The sequence below is a fragment of the Diceros bicornis genome, assembly GCF_020826845.1.
Source record: "Diceros bicornis minor isolate mBicDic1 chromosome 6 unlocalized genomic scaffold, mDicBic1.mat.cur SUPER_6_unloc_1, whole genome shotgun sequence".
Classification (NCBI taxonomy): domain Eukaryota; kingdom Metazoa; phylum Chordata; class Mammalia; order Perissodactyla; family Rhinocerotidae; genus Diceros; species Diceros bicornis.
The window spans coordinates 666525-684697 of NW_026690919.1; the positions used below are offsets into that span (position 1 = coordinate 666525).

At 39.7% G+C, this 18173-nt stretch overlaps 2 long non-coding RNA genes across 3 annotated transcripts; both read left to right on the plus strand.

Annotated features, from left to right (window-relative positions):
* The first annotated feature begins 11629 nt into the window (after positions 1-11629).
* On the plus strand, positions 11630-13167 carry LOC131402302 (uncharacterized). The gene is made up of 3 exons (XR_009218509.1): positions 11630-11797; positions 12479-12550; positions 13105-13167. It is a non-coding gene; the product is annotated as an uncharacterized LOC131402302 (long non-coding RNA).
* Positions 13168-13421: 254 nt separating this feature from the next.
* On the plus strand, positions 13422-16008 carry LOC131402303 (uncharacterized). 2 transcript variants are annotated; one of them, XR_009218511.1, is made up of 4 exons: positions 13422-13554; positions 14140-14226; positions 14507-14646; positions 15912-16008. It is a non-coding gene; the product is annotated as an uncharacterized LOC131402303 (long non-coding RNA). The 2 variants fall into 2 exon arrangements; XR_009218510.1 differs by lacking the exon at positions 13422-13554 and having other exon boundaries at positions 13719-14226.
* Positions 16009-18173: the final 2165 nt, after the last annotated feature.

Here is an 18173-nt window from a genome sequence, read left to right on the forward strand (position 1 = left end):
GGTGTCAGACACTGTCATTTCTGCAGCACTGTATTGACCACTTGGGTTCATGGCAATTCACAGCTAATCGAATGTAGGAGGGGGCTGCACAGGGCATAAACACAGGTGGAAGGTACCATTGGTGGCTATCTTGGCTGCTAGCCTACACACCCCCCTTTCCTCCAGGCCGCCTCTCCTCATAAGCCCAGAATTCCTTTTCTTCTGTTCCTGCTCACCCCTGAGAACCTGGTTTGATTGGAGCTGTTTGGGGCCTCTGGAATTCATGGCTGTGTTTGGGACAACATGGAAGGTCTCATCTTTCCCTTTACTCTTACTCCTCTCCCCTCTCTATCCTTCTCAGCCTCTCCCCCAGCTCCAGCCTTTCTTGGCTCCTAGTGACTCTTTTAGCAGTAGAGGTTATTCTGAAGGTCAGCAGGATGTGCAACAGATAAGAGGGGTTTGGTAGAGCAGGAAATGTTGAGGGGAAGTTTGCGTCCTGGGCTCCTGTCACCTTCTGTAGAAGGGGAGCTTGGGGGTGTTTGGTGGCTTGTCAGGACAACTGCTGTGTTCCTTATTCTGAGACTGGGTCCTCAACATTCCCCAGGGCAGGGGATTTTAGGTTGAACGGGGCTCTATCTATCCACTACAGTTGGGGACAGAGACATCTACACAGCAAGAGGAAGCTGACGAGTTGCCAGCTGGGGCTCAGAATGTTCCTTGTGTTTGGGATTAGGGAGGATTCCCCACAGGGGCAGTCGTCTCCTGTTGGGAGGGACTTGAGGGACTTGCATTGTGGTCTCCTCTCATTTGTGTTGAGTACTGCTTGGTGATGCTTCTATAGACTCTTATTTTTTGATAATGGGAAGAGAGGGAGTTTTCTGAGGATCTGTTTGACACTTACACTGGAGAACCTGGCGTGTTGCCTCGTGAGACTCTGGTCATTGCTTTTCTTGGGGGGGAGACTGGGTTACTCATTGCTGGGTATACTCATATCTAGTCCAAGTAGTCAAGAGGCGAGCTGGGCTTTGTGTTGGGTGAAAATGGTGTGCTATTGGTTGGGGCTCCTTTCTTCTTGGTGTATAGGGGGTTGTAAGTTGGTTTTTGGGGTTTCCAACATCTCTAATCTTGCAGGAATATGGGGGAGCACTTGCTGAAGCTTCCGTCATTTGATGGAGCCCTCGTTATTTTGGGGATAACTAGGAGGCATGAGACTGAGTTTCCTGTTGTATCTGGTGCTTGGAGACTGGAGGACCACTGCTTGTACGGGGATCCCACCTTTCAAGTGTTGGGGTGACAGGAAGGGGTCACATCATGGAGGGCCATTGTCTCTAATTCAGGGAGAGGATTGGGTTAATTGCGTGAGATTCCATGTGTCTTTAGTCAGGGGGCTCTGGAGGGGTCTTTATAGAGCTCCTTTTTTCTAGTGTTGGGGGAGATCGGAAGTCTCACTTTCTGGGTCTGCCCTTGTCTGTATTGTTGGCATAGACTGGGTGGGTCACTGGGCTGGGCCTTCCCATTGTCTAGTGTTGAGGAGCAGCTAAGGGTGTTACTTATGGGACTGCTGTCATTTCTAGAATTGGAAGTGACTAGGGGGTGCTTGCTGGAGTCCCATAATTTCTAGTTCTGGGGGAATGGAGGTCTTGATGCTCAGACCCCAGCATTTGTGTTTGTGGATGACAGTTGTTATCTGAGGTCTGGTTGCCTCTAGTTTTGGAAGGAACTGGTGATGTCTCTCTAGGGCTTCTGTCACATCTGCTGTTGGAGGCAGATTGTGAGCACCATTTGCTGGGGCTCCATAATCTCTAGTCTTGCGGGGTGGAGTGAAGATTTTCTTGGAGGTGCTTCCATCATCGCTATTTTTCGGGTATCAGTTCAACATGTTTTTAAAAGCATTATATTTTGAAAATGTTTAAACTTACATAAAAGTTGTAAAAGTATACAGGGTTATTTTATTCAGTCAATATTCATTATATTTACATACATTTTCTTTCCTGCTGATGATCATTCCTAACATTATGTGTCTTTGTGTGGAATTCTTTTCCTTCACCCTGAAAATTCTCTTTATAGAGTTTCTTGAATTTCAGTTCTGCTGCTGTTTAATTGTTCTAGCTTGTTTTTTTAAACCCCATTTGAAAAATATCTTTAATTTGTCTGCATTTTTGAAGAATATTTTTCTTAAGTCAGAGAAATTTAAATTGGCAGCTTTTTCTCCCCTCCCATTCAACCCTTATCTGTCAGATGTCATTCATGTCTTCTGCTTCCAAAGTTTCTTTTGAAAAGTTTCCAGAATTACTATTGCTCTTTTGAAAGAAACGTGTCCTTTTTCTTTGGTTGCTCTAAAGATTTCTAGTTTGTCTTTCATTTTCTACAATTGTCCAGGTTTCTTTCCTTTTATTCATAGTTATTTTGAAGTCCTTGTCTGCTAATTCCGGTATCTGGATTGTCTCTGGGTCTGCTTCTACTGATTTATATATTCATAATTGAGAGCATTTTCCTGCTGCTCTGCATGTCTATTAATCTTTTATTGTGTGCTGGATCTTGTGAACAATACCTCGTAAGGTCTTAATCATGTTGCCTTCCTCTAAAGATTAGGTTTGTAGTACGAATGGATCACCCTGAGCCTCTGAAGGCTAGGTTTTAGACCCTAAAAGGACATATATATTTCAGTTTTACACTGACTCCCAAGATGTAATCCTTACTCTTAGTGTGTGGCACTGACTCTCAGGCTGTGACATTTCTAGGGTCATAATTGAAAGCTAGGACTTGTTTTTCTTTTATCAAGGTCATTCCACTCCAGATGAATCCAAAAGCCAACCTCCCACTCCTGGCATGTGTGATCTCCGAAATTTCTGCACAATATTCAGTTTTCAGTAGCTTTTCTCTTCTAAGTCTCCTAGATTCGTTCCCTGCACATGCACAAGTTAGGTGTTATTCAAGGACCTGAAGGGGGATTTTTAGTCAGATTTTGGGGGTTTCCTTTTGTGAATCTTTATTTTACACTAGAATATCCTTCAGAGATATTTCATGGTCAGGTTGTATTTCCTCTACCATAGCCCTGGAATCCAGTATTCCTCAAGAGAGCCCTGGTTCCTTCCTTTTTCTTTAGAATAGTATCTTAGTAACCAATTTCTGGGTGGTTGATAGGTATTCTCATTATTACTGGTGTGTCGTTCTTCTAGGCCTTCTGAGCAGTCAGGCCTTGAAAAGATATGAATCTATACTGTCCTCTACATACACACACTAACTATCTATCTCTCTATCTATCTATGTATCTATCTATCTATCTACTATCTATCTATGTATCTATCTATCTACTATCTATCTATGTATCTATCTATCTATCTACCCATCCATCCGTGAAAAGCATGAATTGATAATGGTAGCTCTTATTCCAATCCAACGCCTCAGTTGGATTGGAATAAGAGCCAGCCTTCTCTCTTTCCCTGTTTATAACATTTTTCTTTGACTGTGATACACTGGCTCTCATCATCTACAATATATTTACTTAGTTGTTCATGTCTAGTGTATGCATAAATTAGTTTCAGAATTGCTAACCGATACCCTTCTGAGAAACATTTTTTATGAACTAGACTACAGGATTTCTGATCAGTTCTTTTGATCCAGGCTTACAGGATCTGGTAAAACATAGGTTTCCAAAATAATTTTGGTTTCCTTTTCATAGCCTTCATTGTGGCTATGTTATTCATTTGCAATACATTTAGATTCATTTGTTATAGCTTGTTTTCCATTTTATGTTCCCTTCACTACCTGGTGGATTAATTTTTTTAACCTACAGTAATATCCACTCTGGGATGTACTGTTCTGTGGGTCTTGGCAAATGCATAGAGTTGTGTATCCATCAACACAGTCATGATCTAACATGATACACACATGAACAGTCTTGATAGGACAATTCCATCACTCCCAAATTCCTTTGTGCTGTCCCTTTGTAGTCATCCCCCTCTCTTACTCTTTGCCCCGGAAACCATTGATTTCTTGTCCTTCCTGACAGTTTTGCCTTTCCCCAAATGGAGTACAATGGAATCTACAATAAATGGCTTTTCATCTCTGGCTTCTTTCACTTAGGAAAATGAATCTGATTTTAATGGAGGCATATGTTACACATAGCACAATGCATAGATCTTAGGTGTAGAACTGAATGCATTTTGACAAATGCATACACCTATGTAACCTATACTCCTTTCAAGATATAGAACGTTCTCCTCATCCCATAAAGTTCCTCCATGTCCCTTCTCAGTCAATCCTTGCTCCTGCCTCACCCCTTCTCCACAATCTGAGGTTAGATGCAACCACTGTTCTGATTATTTTTCCTACCACAGACTATTTTTTGACTGTTCTTGGAATTCATACAAATAGAATCATACAATATTTACTCTTTTTTGTGTGTGGCTCATTTTGCTCAGTATAATCCTGTAATGGATTTTAATTAATTCACAATAAAAGATGAAACATATAATGTTTCCTGTATACTGGGAGTCTCATAAATGTTTTACATATGTCAGCTGATTGAATCCTTAATACAAGTCTGTGAAGTAGTCAATCTCATTGTTCTCATTATACAGATGAAGAAACTTTGGCATAAAAAGTTTGTTACTTGCTTGAGGTAACCATCTCTAAAGAAGAGAACTGAGATTAGGCAGAAGACATTGAACTGTGATAAGTTAGAAACGGAGACCACAGTTGATCCCAATGGGAGCACTGGAGCTGAAGTGGCCCTTCTGGGGTCTCTCAAATTGAGGCAAAGGAATTGGGCCTTTGTATCCGCCTCCCTCCCCCCATGAACCGGTGATTGGAAGTGGGCTGCTATTGGGAGTGGTCACAATCTTAGGTGTGGCACTTTCCTTTGGCCCAAGGAAATTCCCAGAGAGGTTGGCAGTATGAGCCCTTAGAAGAATTTCTGCAGCTACAAGAGCGAGTGACTTAGTCCTGAAATAAGAACCTAGAAAATATACCACTGTCTCCATTATGGTCCACCACTTATGCCACTCAGATGCACTTGCTTCTTACAGTCAGTGCACTAGGATTCTGGTTGGTCTTCTTGACTGGGGAAACTTAGAACAGGAAGATCAGTGGGACAAATTACAGACAGCTCTTGACTGCACCTTTTATTCATGCTACAATTGATACTTACAATCCCACTTCTCCTACTGTCCCATTTAGATTCCCCTCACCCTTGACAAGCACTTCTGGTGGTCTGGGTGGCTTACCTGGAGAGAGGATCCAGTTCCTCATCCCTGAGTCATCTGAACACCTGATCACCACACCCTTCACAGGATACAGCTGCTACACTTAATTATTGGGGAAAGAATATCAAAAGACAGCCCAATGGATTACTTGAAGGCCAAATGTCTTCTTTGCCCTCACTGTATAACAGAAGCCCCTTGTCCTCGGGATGAGTTACTTGTGCCAGAGGCCATAGTGACTTCTTTCATTCTGTTTGCCTCATAAGCAGTAGTAAAGTTCAATGGGACTCTGACTTTGTCTCCTGGTAGAAGTGTCCACCTCTGGGAACCAGGATCTGTTGGTTAATTATTGTTTGCAATTCTTCCCAAGAACCTCATAACCCATCTTACATGAAGAACACCTGCAATGGCAACTATTTTTGACTACACATGGGAGTATCAATGCTTGGATTGCATCTAGGACAGGACAGTAGCTGATGGGATTCCTGGGCAGGGATATGAACTTTCCACCCAGGTGATTGACAAGAGTACATTCTCAGGCAAAAAAGGGCTGCACAGTTCAGAATATCTTCCATTTGCCCCAGTAGATCCACCTTCTCTATCTTGCTTCACCCAGGAAGATTAGTGAAGATGAACTACGTCAGCGGGCTTTCTTGCCTTTTGGCTTTTGGCTGGGTTTGGTCAATGGGGAGCCTAGACATGAAATCAGAAGGATGAAAGAGAGTGACATCTAGTCACTCTGGCAATTTCTAGTCAGTCCTGGCAATTTCTTGCAGGAGAACCTGGGGCTGGATGCTACCCCTGACCTCCTTTCAGCTCCTGGAATGCATTTCCCTCATCTCTTGTTTCTAGAATTCGATAATTTTTCACTATCCTTACTCCTTCAGACTTAGGGATGTTAGTAGAGCCCTGCACTTACCATCTCACTGGGTACCAACCACCTTTTGTGGTGTTCTTACATGCTGTCCACAACTCCGAGAAGCCCCTTTATGAAAACTCTACTTGAATCATCCTAGTCTCAGTGTGTCCTCTGTTTCCTGCTGAGACTCCAACTGATATGCCAACTCATTGATAGCATAAGGAAAAGACCTAATAGTGAACCATAACACCCAACAACATCAGGACCGACCAAGTCTCTGACCACATCACCTTCTACCACTCCCTCAGTGTCCCCAACTTGATCTACTCCAGTCACACTAGCCTCTGTCTTCCAGACCTTTGCATGAGTATATTGCTTTAGTCACACAAATTCGTATGACTCACTGTCCCAACTTGTTATGCTATCTGTTCAAGTGCTCCTTAACTAAGAGTTTATCCCTTTCTATTCTATGTAAATTAGCAAGATCTCAATCCCTCTCAACTGTCTTAAAATGCTTTCTACATTTTCTACATGACACTTATAATAACATGTTTTCTTGATTTTTCTATAGTCTGTCCTTCCCCTATTAGAACCTAAGTGCTTCAATAGCAAAAGTGGAGTTTCATTCATTGCTACAGACACCAGTGTCTCCAAAAGTGCTTGGCATATAGAATGTACTCAAGGAATATGCTGGTGGTTAAGAGTGTCTACTGTCTGGGCTCAAATTCAGGCTCTACCATTTTCTAGCCAAAGAGCTCAGGCAAGTAACATGCCAGTTTTCTCACATCTGAAGTGGGAATGATACTACTGCACACTTCTTAAGTTTATATTTAGTACTCTGTAAGTTAATATTCATAAGGCGTTTAGAAAAGTGCCTGGTCTATCAGAAGAAATGTTTGATCATTTATTAATGTAGTGAAATACTTCGCTATGAAAAAATAAGACCCCTTCATGAAAAGGAACAATTCACAAGAAAAGACCTAATCCTGTATGTACTTATTTACATTACACCCAAATATATAACGAAAAAATGACAGAATAACAAATAAGAATCTGTTTCTCTATAACCGTAGTAGAAGACTTCAGTACACCTCTATCACAAGATAAGTTCGAGAAAATAATCTGAATGTAATACTATATTCAAAAACAAAATTAGCTTGAGTTCATGAGAAAGTAGTGTCCTAAGGATAGAGCAGTCAGCCGGGTCAAATGATGCTGCGTGCTGAAGTAAAAAAAGAGTAAAGAATGACCACTGGATTGGGCCTCGTAGAAGCTGCCGATGTTCTTGACGAGAACAGATTGAGTGACGTACTTGGACAGACCTGATTGAAGTGGGTTGAAAAGGATGGGAATTGAGGAAGAGGAATATTTGAATACTAACAACCCTTGCAAATGTTTGCCTTGAAGATTAGCAGAGAAATGGCAAAAGAGTTGTTGAGAGAGACTTTGGGTTTAGGAGAGACAGACTTTAAATGGAATGTACTGGAATATGTAGTAACTAAGTGCTGGAGTCCTAGCACAGGACATAGGTCTAAGGAAGAGGTTAGGTGTAAATATATGTGAATTTAGACTTCATTTCATGGGAAACTGATATGAACTGGATAATGGATATCCATTTCCTGAACTGTGCATGAGACCAGTTCTTCAGACATTGGTCAAATAGACCTAAGGGTAAGGTTGGCGATATAGGCTGTAAAGTACCATTGAGGCTTACCCAAGGCATGGTCAATGACCTCATCCTTGGGTCTCACAGGAATCATGCTGGGCTGTTTTTGCCGATTGCAATACCAGCCCTTTCTGATGTTGTGTTTTGATGGATGCAACACCACTCAGTCAATTGCAAGAAACAGAATGTTTGCCTAGAAAAGAAAAAATCCAATCTCAGGATGGGGTAGTTCCCAGAGCCTTGCTGACCCCCATCCCTGATGAAATCTCTGGCACCTTCAGTGGAAGATGTTGCCCAAACGTATTTTTCACCTTTGTCTTTACCAGGGCACAGCATGCCCAGGTGCAGAGCCCCAGGGCAGGGAGGACCCCAGAGCTCCTTACTGAGAGCAGTGAGCAGTTAGGCCTGGACTGGGGGAGTGACAGAAAGAGGGTACCGGAAGCAACTCTGAACCACAGTGACATTGAGGGAAAATCTGAGCCAGTATATATTGCTCTTGAAAATGCCCTAGTTCTGATTAATAACAAATCTTCTTTCCATGGTGTTGAATGGCAGAGCACTTTTAGACACGTGTACCATGCACAGGAGTAAAATTTCCCTGCAGAAGGCTACACTGCAGGTCTCTTTCCATCTCTGCTCCCTCAATCACCACTGACTAGAGGCCTTGCCTCAAACTGTTAAGTCAGCTGAGATGTTCTTTCTGCTTCTTCTGCCCCTCCTTGGGAAATTTCCACATTCCATGTGCCTGATGAGTTATTCGAGCGGCTTTGATTACATAAGGCCCAGTGTCTACAAGGAAGGGAACTTAGTGGTCAGTGGGTTTTCCCCCTTCTATACGTTGACCCAGGATTCAGAAATGCAATGGAAATTTCTTTGTGACTTGTCCAAGCAAAGATGTCACATTTTGCGTGTAAGTTCCTGTGTGTGTGTGAATCCCTCTGACAGTTATGAAAGTTGAATATAAAAACTGTGTTGAGATTCTCCCGTAAACTATGAATCATCGGCTCCTTTCTTTTCCTTCAATAATTATTTGTGGCTTCCTTTCTTTTTCCCTTCTGGAATATTTTCCTTCCAAACAGAAGACAGAAATAAGCATCTTTTATTTTCCCCTGCCTTGGAATAATCTCCATTAGTGATTATTTTCTGAAAGCCTAAAGGATGCAAATTGTAGGGAAAAAACACCAAGATCCTACTGCAGTGATCCACAAGCCACCCTGCTCCTGACCCATATTGTGGGAGGGGAGGGAATCTTTGGGCAAACCATACCTTGGCTAGAAGTTAGTACTAAGAGAAAGTCTCATCATAATGTATAGATTATTCAAAAACGAACTACTTATTGAGATGATATTTATTTTTCTTCAAAATGCATTTACTCAGTATCCTTTATGGTCTAAAATAATTTGGTGTATTCTCTGAAAAAGATGTGTTTTTGTTCCAGTTTTATTGAGATATTATTGACGTTCATCACTGTATAAATTTAAGGTGTACTGCATAATGGTTTGACTTATATATTTGGTACAATGATTACCACAATAAATTTAGTTAGCATCTATCATCTCATATAAATATAATAAAACAGAAAAAGCAAAAAAAGAAAAGAATATTTTTTCCTCTTGATGAGAACTCAGGACTTAGTATCTTAACATTCATATGTATCATACAGCGGTGTTAACTATAGTCGTGTTGTACATTTGATCCCTAGTACTGGATCAAAGATCAAGTGTTTAACATATACATACATATATATATATATAAAATGGAATTTTCTAGATCTTTTTATTAATTGCTAGCCTAATGATACTGTGGTCAGAGAATGCATTGTGTATAATTTCAATGTTCAAAGGCTTACTTGATGGCCCAGTGTATGATCCAATGTATGTATATTCTTTGGGGTTCATAATATACCAGCCTTATTTACATTTATATGTAAATATCTGTTAAGCTTAAGTCTTCCATAACTTTGCATATTTTTTTTGTCTTTAATTTGACCATTTCTAAGAGGATATGTTAAATCTCCAAATCTGGTTGTTCATATATGCACTTATGCACATGGGTCTATAAATAATAGCTTTTTTTCACTTTGGGGGATAGATATAATGACTGTTAGTACTCAATCTTCTCTTCCTTTCACCACATATGGTCACCACATATGTCACATATGACATATGTTCAGCTCCTTTGATATTTCACATGCTTTTTGCTTTGAACTCGGATTTTATCAGATATTAACAAGGATACCCATGCTTTCTTTTGGTTCATATTTAAATGGAATATCATTTCTACCTATTTTAACCTCTTCTGTGTTTTGCTTCAAGTATTGGAAAGCATGTAGTTGGGTCCTGTGGTAGGTGGAACGTGCCCCCAAAGGTGACCAATTCCTAATCCTTCGAATCTATGAATATGTTACCTCACATAGAAAGGAGACTTTGCAAGTGTGAAGAAGTCAAGGATCTTGAGATGAGGAGATAATCCTGAATTATCTGGATGTGTCCAATATAATCACAAGGGTCCTTACAAGTGAAAGAATAAGTCAAGAGTCAGAGTCAGAGAAGGAGTTATGACAATGGAAACAGAGATTGAAGTGATATGAGGCTGTTACCTAGGAATGTGAGCAGCCTCTAGAAGCTAGAAAATGCAAGGAAATGGACTCTTCTCTAGAGCCTCCAGAAGGAATGCATTCCTGCTGACACCTTTATTTTAGCCAGTGAGACTCATTTTAGATTTCTCTCCTCCCAAAGTATAAGATAATAAATTTTGTGTTATTTTAGGCCTCTAAATCTGTGGTAGTTTCTCAGAGTAGCAATAGGAAATGGATACAAATCCTATTTGTAATCCAATCTGAGTGTTTCTGTGTGACTCAGAATTACAGCATCCCAACATTTTGGTTTTTAAAGCTGTATTCACCAATGAAAATAATATTTTAATGTTAGAGCACCAAAAGCCTATGTTCTGCTGTGCAATCTTCTGGAATTGCATGTTGTACCTCGTCAATTAAATAGTTTGAAAATTAACGTTGGACTGAACTTAGATGTGTAAGAGAGGAATCAACCCAAAGATAAGCTGTAAAGCTCACTGCTTATGATGGTTTTCTAATCTGTAAAGAAATAGATGAAAAGCTGCAAGTTTACACTGCTCCTCGGACTCTGAATTGTTTTTACTCTTTTAGAAAAACATAGAGTCATAAATTGCTTCTTCCTCTTTATTTTCTCCCTAAGACTATCTCCTTATTTATTATGGTGCAATTTCCCTGCTTCTGGTAGTATGTGTTTCCTAAGTCCGTGAGGCAGGCAGTTTTAGAAAGGTATATTGCAAAAGTTTTGATGATACCATTCTATATTCCACTTGCCCTTCCTTCAAGTTTTTCTTATGCACTTCCCTGTCCTACCTAGTTTCTTTAATGGATTATAAACTTTTGCTTCATCTCACTATACCTGCACATGCCCATGACCAACCTCATGTTGGTGCCACTGTGTGAAATAGTGTTTGACTTGTAAACAAATATGCAAATGGATTCTTTCCCCTTAAGCATCCTTTGTGCCTCTTCTTTCCACTAATTCATTTTAGGATATTGATCTATCTCTTTTGAGTCTAGAGTTGTAGGGCTTGATCTTCCAAGGCTTTGGGAACATCTTGTGCGTGTGCTCCAGGTTCCAAAGTCATGAAGAGACAGCCATTGCTCTGGAATGAACAAGTTGCTTAAGTCAAAATGCCACCCTTTACTCTTTTTTTTCCCCACTTGAGTTATGCCTGAAGTGCATGACTTGATCTTTATTTTTAATACTATGGCCTTGCTACAGGTTGAACTTCAAAAACTATCGTTATGTCCTGGTCTTTGTTTTTGCCATCGAGGAGATCAACAGGAGCCCCCAGCGGCTGCCCAAACTGTGTCTGGTTTTCCATGTCTACAATTCCTTCAACAGTGATGTCAGCACCTTGGTGAGCACCCTGAGGTGGTTATCGGGATGGGGTCAGATGATCCCTAATTACACCTGCCAGGCACAGAACAAGAATGTGGCTGTTACTGCAGGAACCACACCAGCATTCTCTGCCCACATTGGGACACTGTTGGAGCTCTACAAAATACCACAGGTATGAGCATGGTGGAGGGATGGATCTGGAGGGACTGACGTTTTCCTCCTTGGTGAAATTCTGTGGCCACTCATGTGGAAAAGAAGAAAGTGGTTTTGCATGTCTCCCTAATAGGAAAAAACCTACCACAGATAGTTCTTGATATGGTGGATTCATTATTTTGGTGTGTGAATCTGAGAGAGGGATGAAGTAGCCAGAGGCTAGCATCACTGTCTAAAGCAGACCACAGGAGCTTCTGGAAGTGTGGTTGCCCAAATTCTCTCAAAGGAGTGGAAGCTAGATATTCTGAAATAATCATACCCTAGTTACTTATCGAATAGTTAATAAAATTTTATATGTAAACATGTACTTAAAACCACTTTACACTCTTCAAATTCTTTACAAATAGTCACAAATTTAATCCTAATATAAGTCAATGAATAGGTAACGTTATTATGGGACTTTTTAGAGATATAGAAACTAAGATGGATAGAGGTTATTTAACCTTCTCAAGTGCGTTAAGCTAGTCACATTAGAGTCAGGATTTGAACCCAGGCAGTCTGGCTTCAAAGCCAAGCTTCCCCTCAATCACTTCTACCATCAGATAATATTGCTTCATACTCACAGTGTTAGCACCAAGAATGTAAGTTTAGCTAACTGATCATATGAATTTTGTTGAAATTCTGTTTATTTTTCTTCCAGAGAACTCAATATGGAACACTTTTTCTCTTTTGATTCAGACAACCTATGGAGATTTTGATCCTGTACTGAAAGGTAAGGACTAGTTTTCCGCTCTCTATCAGATAGCTCACAAGGACACATCTCTAGTCTTCAGAATGGTCTCATTGTTGACACATTTTGGCTGGACCTGGGTAGGAATCTTAGTATCAGTTGGTACAAAAGGTGAGCAATTCCTCTGGGAACTTAGAAGAGAGATGACTATGAACGGTGCCTGCCTGTGACTAAGATACCGGTGAGCAAGAGGACGTACACTTCAAAAGATTGGACATGCATAGCCAGAAGCACAGACTCATCAGCCAACGTGTTTATCATTTATGGTGACACAAGTAGATTAATAAATGTGAGCATTGCAGGAAACCATTATTTAACCACTCAGAAGGTGTGGATCACTACACCACAGTGGGATGCTTCTTTTATTCCACGTCACCACTTTTTTGATACCTACCATGGGAGTCTTTCCTTTGCACACCAGAACTTTGACATATCTGGATTTAAACACTCTCTATGGACAGTTAGCCCCTCTAAATACCAAGAAGACTTTTTCTTTACCAAATGATGCCTTAAACATTTCAACTGCTCATTTGCAGGAACTGAATGTGGAAATTTTTGGAGTGTCCATTCAATGCCTCCCTGGAGTCTCTGCCAAAGGAAACATTAAACACGACTCTGTCTGGATCCAGCTACTACATCTATGATGCTGTGGATGTGGTGGCCTGAGCCCTCCATGAAATACTTTTTATAAAAGCAGAACAGGGGTCCATAATGGATGCAGGCCAGCTCATGTTTTTCCCTTAGCAGGTAAAATTCTCCCTTAAATAGGATTCTCATTATTGTTCTTTTAGGATCCGAGAGTTATTTTATTTGGGTATCGAATTGTGATTGTCACATTGTCACAGGTCAGCAGTGACTTGTGCATAATGAATTACTGTTCTTTCTTACAGGTTGCAAGTAAACCTCTAATGATTGTAGGGTCTAATTAGCAACAGTGTCAACTCTTTTAACTAGAAATAATTGATTAAAAACTTTCACTGTGAGAGGTAAGTGTTCAAGAGAAAAAAATGACAATTCATCCCAGGGAATTAAAAAATTCAGGGATTTCCAAAATCTAGTCCTGGCCCTATCCCTTGATATCTTAAATGCTTCTGGGGAAAGGACAATTTATTTGAACTTCCTGCATTTTGCTAGAAAGGCTACTGATAGCTAAATAAATATTTCCCCATTGAAATTTAAAATGACTTTTGGAAGCAAGGAGTTTGATCCCCTTTTTACAGATCAGAACCCCAATACTATGAAATATATTTTAATTCCCCAAGTCCTTATCAATTCTATTTAGATGAATTTGTACATGAACCTAGACTTTTATAAATCCAAAACCTATGAATAATGTGTCATGAAACTCTTGCTTTCAGGTATGAGGAAGTGAATGTCATGTCAGATCTAAATACACACATTTGTTGTGAATATATATTTGTTCATGTATATATACAACCATATATATAGTTATGTATTATACAAATATCAGTTGTACATTTATATAGAAATTATATCAATTAATGCGTGAAGATTCTGTACTAGGAGCTTTCATCTCTTCTCTCTCATTTAATAAAATATTTTGTTCAAAGGTAGGAAGAAGCAGGCTGTCTTTCTTTGTCTCTTCTTGAGCTCGAGGAAACTCCCTAGCACCCCTAAAGCAAACCTCATTGCTCAAGGTGCAGCTCAGGTTTAGCCCCACAGCACTCCCTGGACGTGGAATCTTCAGGAATGGTTTAAAACTCACCATGTGCTCTCTGAGGGCAGACAAGAATGCCTGCTTCCTTAAGCGTGCAGAATAGTAAACACTCCCCAAATTGAACTTATTCAGAGGATGACTAATATAGAGGGGAAAAAATCTAATTGCTGGGCAACTCAGTATCCCCACCAGTTCGAATCTGGGTTTTATGCCTTCAATTTCCATGCTCATTTCATTTCCCAATTATGTCTCCCTTTTAGCTCCACCCATTCCTAAGAAACACCCAATTTAAAAAAAGCACTGGAGCTCACGTGTCACTGGATAAGAAAAGAAACTCTGTGTCACAGCATGTAATTCTGAACTATATGATTTTCCTAAAGGTCTTGGACTTCAGGTGAAAGTAAGGGAGTTTGTTCCCCAGGAACCACGTGGTCAAGGTTTCATCATACATGAGGAGCTGATAGACTGGGCCATGCAATTCAAAAAGGTTGCAGACAAGTCAATCTTGGATTAATCATCTACATCACAAGATAGAGAGCATATATGAAAATAATGGTGAAATCATTTAACTCATAACAAAATTCTCATTTGTTGATATAATTTTTCTTACTGTCCAAGAGATATTGAAAGGACACTTGTAATTAAAGAGATATTCCGGAATTTTGAAATGCTTTATACATTACAGCAGGACAGTGAGGCTACCAATTTAATAGGATGAGCTGATAAAAAATTGATTGAATTCCCATTTAAGCTGAAAAAGTGTCAATCTCACGTGCTTGCAAATTTATTGCTCTGCATGCATTGTGCCCTGAAGATATAACAGATGCTGACGACCTAGACTTTTGATGATTTAAAGATACAATTCAAATTGTCTTTTGCCATACGCTTTTCTTCCAGAAAACAAATTTTATTCTCTTTAATGAAAATCAAAAGAATTGACATTGAGGGGTTTTTTTAATATTTCAATATTTTATTAATTTTCCTTATATTTCCATCTCTTCATCCCAACTTTATACATTCTTGTAGAAAAATTCACCATCAGAAAAAAAGATTCTTTTGGCTCCCAAGGAACTGCATTCTTCCTCTTCTTCAGATTTCCCTTTAGAACTCAGTCTTGTAAGCTATCCCTCAAGATGCTATATTATATCATTCAAGCCTGTCCCTGTGTCTTTGGTGTATAATCTACCTGACATTAAATACATTACTAAATAAATTCAATAATTACAATTTGTACTAATCAAACAATTCTCATATAAATGCATTGTATGAATTAAAATATTATTTTTTATTAAGGTAAAATCTGCTTATAGTTCAAAAAAGTAATCCTGGAATACCATATTCAGAATCACATTTGTTATTGCCAGATGCCCCATTCCATAAAACAAACAAGTGTCCTAGTCATTGAGATGGAAAATTTTTTAAATCAGTACGTATTTTCGTGTTGGGAACTCTTTTCTGCAGATTGACCTTGATTTTATTTTGCTTTCCCTGGGTGCATCAATCATGTCAAATCTTATAGGTGATCTCTAAGATAAGTTTTGAGATAATTTAAACAATATTATCAATTATTCAATATTATTAAATAAAAAAATATTATCCAATTATATAGTATTGTTCAGTATCATCAATAATTCTCTTCTTTCAAACTCCCCACTCTGGGTGTAGGACGTTCTGTCAGCCAGGATTCAGGAACATCCCTCAGGAAGAGAGAGCTACCTGCTGCTTTGTCTGTGTATTGTGCCCAGAGAGAGAAATATGTAATCAGACAAGTATGAACTGGCAAAATTACACAATCACTTTCTCTCACCTCTTCTTTGTCTCCAAATAAAATGTAAAGGATCTGAGAGTAACCAATAGCATCACATTTCTTCATTATTTTCTATTATTTCATTCACTCATTCAATACATTCATTTAGGAAATCAATACATCGTTTCCATGTTGGGAGTTACCTTGATCTGGCTTCCTTATACTCCAATTGTTAGGTTCTGCTGAAGCAGCTCTTCTCAAGGGAATACAACCCTTAAACCACATCATGTGTTAGGCAAACACTTAGAGATTCCGTAGCACCATATACTCATCTTGATCACAGAATAACACACATGGAATTATGATGGAAGTAAGTGTGGGTGTCTTTAGCACATGCCTCCTATTCATGTGTTTACACCCAAGGTGGCGAGCACTATGCCTTACACATAGTAGGTGTGCAAAAACCAGAACTAAAGATTCAATAAATGAATGGACATATTATATTATTATTACTCTAGTAGAAGACATAAACAATGAACTGAGCATGCAAACTTGATAAGATAAAGGCTCTGCTTTCCAAGAAATCATAGTGAGGTACATGTGAAAAAGAATAGCAGGGCAATTTGAAAAGTGCCAAAATAAAGGTAGTTAGAGGTTAGCAGAGTCAACAAGAGTAGATAGTGTTACTTGGATAAATCAGATAATTCTTCATGGAAAGCTTATGTTTGAGTTGAGCTTTTAAAAATATGGGGGGATTTTTCAGTTAAAGATGAAGAGGGCCTCTTGGCAACAGATGTTTGAGCAACAAAAGTTATGCAAGATTAAGAAGTTCTGGAGACCTACCATCCAACATGGGCCGATAGTTCACAATACTGTACTGTAGACTTAAAAATTTACTAGGAGGGTAGATTTATGTTAAGTATTCCTACCTCAAAAGAAAAAAAGTATTTTAAAAAAGGAAGTTAAATAAAAAAATTAAAGAGGACAGGAGGAAACATTTGGGGGTGATGAATAGGTTAAGGACTTGAGTAGTGATGGTTTCACAGGTGTATATTATCTCCGAACACATTAAGTTGTATACATTAAATATGTACAGCTTTTTGTATGTCAGTCATACCTCAATAAAGTTTTTTTTAAATGTTTTCATGTGGCATATTCAGACATTCAGAATATGACTAATATGACTGGAATGAGATGATAAAAGACTGATCATGGATGATGATGGAATAGGTAAATAATGAAAAAAAATCCCATCATATTTAAAGTACAATATTCCAGTCTTACCAAACAAAACAGCAAACAATTCATATATACTTATTACCAAAGTTGTCTCTACATTGCTAAATGTTCTGTCCAGTAAGATAATTCATGAAATAACATATTACAGAAATAATAATGGGCTGGAGGAGAGAGCATGTTTACAAATTATGTTTGTTGTTAGAATGCATCTGGCTATAAATTAAAAAGAAAAAACTCTAAAAGTGTCTTTTAAAAAATATTTATTATATTCCATAAAAAAGACCAGAGTAATTTACTACGATGATTCTTTGTGCCAGAAAAAATAAAAGCACAATTGTTGCATTATAAAGATGGAGAAGGAAATACGTTTCATTCCATTTGTTATTTACTTGATGAATGTTGTCATAGATATCACTTTTTACAAAAAAATAGTGAAAGAATTTATAAAAAGGCCAGAGATAGAATGACTCCAGGTTTAGGGAAAGGAATGAAGAAAAGCTATTCAACATCCAGCTACCTGTACAGTCTAAGGGTGCACGGAAAGCATCGCCTCCAGCCCCGCCCCTGGAGCTCATTTCCTCCCACTGTGAAGTCGGCCAGACTTATTCCAGCCCCACCCCCGCCTCTTCCCGCCCCTGGAACTGGTCTCCGCGGACAACCTCCTGGCCTGGTTCCGCCCGCAGCCTGGTCCCGGCTCATTGCCCCGCCCGCACCCTTGTCCCCCCGACCCCCGGGCCTGGTGTCAATCACACCCTTGTCCCCGCCCACAGCCCGCCCCTAGAACTGGTTCCCGCCCCTAGATTTCGTCCCTGTCCCTGGTGCTGACCCAGCCCGCGGCCCAGCTTCGCACTCACTCTAGACACTGGAGACCTCCCCCGAGGCTGGGGTGCGCGGCCCCGCCCCGCCCGCCGCCTCAACCCGGAGCCCCCAAACGTCCGTCC